The sequence below is a fragment of the Mustela nivalis genome (assembly GCF_964662115.1).
Source record: "Mustela nivalis genome assembly, chromosome: 7".
NCBI lineage: Eukaryota > Metazoa > Chordata > Mammalia > Carnivora > Mustelidae > Mustela > Mustela nivalis.
This window is the reverse complement of record NC_139026.1, coordinates 95746271-95749842: the sequence shown is the minus strand read 5'-3', so window position 1 is coordinate 95749842 and position 3572 is coordinate 95746271.

The following is a 3572-nucleotide window of genomic DNA, read 5'->3' as shown; positions in this document are numbered from 1 at the left end:
GATTTTCAAATATGACCCAGAGTGTTGTATTTGTTTCACTGCTTGGCAGGGAAGGGGAGTGGTTCTCTTCCTTGACTCTTCCAGCTACATCATATACACCTACATGATATGTGTACATACATGTATCATAAATCAATGGAAGCATCTTTATTTTGTACATACATTGATTTTCCCAAAAGTGCCTTAGTCAGTGCTTCAAATAATTAGTATTGGAAGATTTATTTAGTAATTTAAAAATAAATGAACGAGGGGCACCTGGGTGGCTCAAGCCTCTGCCTTCGGCTCAGGTTATGATCTCAGGTCCTGGGATCGAGCCCTGCATCAGGCTCTCTGCTCAGGAGGGAGCCTGCTTCCCCCTCTCTCTCTGCCTGCCTCTCTGCCTACTTGTGATCTCTCTCTCTCTCTCTCTCAAATAAATAAATAAAATCTTAAAAAAAAAATAAATGAATGAATTTGGAAGATGGCTTCTAGCACTCACAGTCTTTCACAGACTAACTTCAGGTAAAGGAAAAACGTACCCTGAACGGCTTGTCCATATTTCGAGGATGAACCTAGGAGATGTCAATCACTGAATCTGACTACTTAGAGAGGGGCGGGGGGGGGGGGTGGTAGTCAGGGCTGTGCAAGGACCCAGTCCCAGAGGAGGACGAATCCATAGAGACGCACCATTTCTCTGTCTGCAAATGTCGAGCAGGGGTCCTGTAACAGGCCACAGGAGGAGAGGGTGACCCATATACAGTGTTTATTGTGTAGCAGGGCTGCGGACAAGCCAACAAAACTTGGTCTTGCCAGGATGGGGTGTGATTGGGAAAGTTCCCGCAAAAACCAGGAAGGGAGCTGCGAGCTTCAGTGTTAACGGGCTATCTTAGTTATTTTAAAGGGAAAACATTTGTTTCCGATTCCTCTGCCATGCAACCCATACTAGACCTTGCAAGGTTGGTCTAGCAGTCCACAGAATCTGGAAGGCTCTGAGATGAGGTGTGTGAGTGTCTTTTATTTATCTGATGTGCCAACTATCATAGACCAGGGATCCCAAGGGGTGTTCTGTATCCTAAAGGAACAGCCTGAGAAATCCTCAGATTCCTTAGTTCAGCTTAGTGCAGAGCTAGTGCGGAACCTGGCCGTCCCCTTAAACTGATACTCCACTGTCCCAAGGCAATATAGAGACAGCATCATGGAGCCAGAGGTGGCCTCCTACAGGTCCTTCACCCCTGCAAAAGCTCTCTCTTCCCAGAACCCGCATGGGGCAACTTTGGACCCACAGCTGCATCGAGGGGATGAGGGAGGAGAGAAAGCTCAACTCCGTGTCCCTTGAGTCAGGTTTTATCGCTAGAGGTCAAAGAATGTTCTTACCCGAGCCTCAAGCCTTCCTTCAGGGAGTCATCGTGTTGGCTTTTCAAAACTATCTATCTAGAGGGTTTTAAAGTAGGGTAACACTTGCAGAGTCTGAGGCATGTATTTGGGTCATGAAAGCTTCAAGAGTTGGTTCTGCTCAGACTTGGGGGTTGGGCGAGCCTGCGGAGATGACTCAGGGGCTTTGCCAAGTAGGAGTATAAATGCAGAAAGGTTGCTCTCTGGTGGGACAGACAAAAATTGCAGGCCTGGGGCTCACAAGAAAAATGAAGCCCAATTTTAAGCCGCAGTCCTGTTTTTGTGCTTGAAGAATGTGTAAAGGAATCCCTGCTCTCCTCTTCCTGCTGTAAAGAGGGGCCTAAGGAGACCTAGCCAAAAAGACCTTGACCGAATTTCTGGCCCTTGTGCATTTAGCTGTGTGCGTGTGTGTGTGTGTGTGTGTGTGTGTGTGTGTGTATTACTGGGATTGCATGGCGATTTACTTTATTTATTTATTTAAAAATATTTTATTTATTTGACAGAGAGACAGAGAGAGAGCAGAGGCAGAGGGAAAGGGACAAGCAGACCTCCCACTGAGCGAGGAGCAGGATGTGAAGGCAGGACCTTGATCCCAGGGCCCTGAGACCAGGACCTGAGCCAAAGTTAGACAACTGAGTCCCCCAGGAGGCCTGCACAGTGATTTACTTTTAAAAGATTTCCATCTTAGAAGTTCTGGACTAATTCTAATGTGTGCGGAGGGATGGTTTCACCACTCAAACATGCAATTCCGTGATACTATCTACCCAGAGATGCTATCAGACTCCACAGGTGAAGGACTCAGTCCTGTGAGGCCGCGCCTCACACTTCAGACGCTGTCTCAAGTCCAGATTATTTCCTGTGCTTCTGATCTACTGCTTACAGACTGGAGGTTCCCATGCCTCCCCCTTTAGGTTTGATTAATTTGTGAGAGTGGCTCACAGAACTCAGGAAACCTGCTTACTTCCTAAATGACCAGTTTATTATAAAAGAACACAACCCCAGAACAGCCAGATGGAAGAGATGCGTAGGGTAAGCCACAGGCAGAGGGGTGTGGAGTTTGTACCTTCTCTTTGAGGGCACCACTCTCCTTTCCCCAACTCAGCACGTGTTCATCAACCCAGAAAACTCTGAGAATTCCATCCTTTTGGGTTTTTATGGAGGCTTCATGACATAGTTGGGATTGATTAAACCATTGGCCATTGGCAATTGATTCAACCTCCAACCCCAATCCTTTGCTGCTACCCCACGGCTACCCAACAACATGACAAAGGACACCTTTGTGAGAGTCCTCACTTAGGACATGCCACTGATTTTAGGAACTCTTTGTCAGAAATGGAGATGAAGACCAAATATATATTTCTTATTGTAAATCACGTCACACGCAGAAATGTATGAATTTTACACTGTTAGAGGGGTTTCTTAGCACCTGAAGTACACGTGGTGGGGTCATCACTCCAGAGATGTTTAAGACAGTTGGCTAGGAAGGTGGGGAGGCCCACGACTCCTGTAGCCTCACGTCATGGAGTCATGTTGGAGGTTTTGAGTCTACTGGTTGTGTGAGGGTCCACTTTGGGGCACACACGGTCACCTCTTCCAGCTGTGGGGATTGGGCCTGCCATTGGAACACGTATCAGCTTCTAAATGACCCTTTCATGAGAGAGCTAAGGGAGATCACCTGTCCCCCAAACTACAAGAAAGTCTGGCTTTGTATTTCCTTGTTAATAAATATTACATGATCGGCACCCTTTGGTGTAACGCTTGCTTTCACTCTAACCTACCATCTGTTAGTGAGGTTGTAAAACCGGGGACACACAATCTCCCAAATGCATCAAGATAACTGATGATTGCCAAATTGGCAAACTGTCTTAGATCAGCTGGCAACATCCTGTGTGCCCTCTTCCCATTCTCCGGTCAAGGAATTACTGAACACTACCGTGTGCCTGCCTTGAGGGTTTGTGCCTGGCCATCTCCTATCACCCAGCAGGGGACAGAATGTGATGGGAGAGAGGCTGAAGCAGAAGGGTCCCAGAGCCTGGGGGATTCCTACGATTGAGGAGGGAGAGTGGGGTGACCGTGACTTCTGATGTCTGTGATGGCCGTGGTGGTGGTGGTGGGTTGCAGGTAGGGCCCGTAATTGTGGTTTGATGACAATCCTTGGGCAGGAGCACCTGAGGATAGGATCTGGAGGGTCACTGCAATGC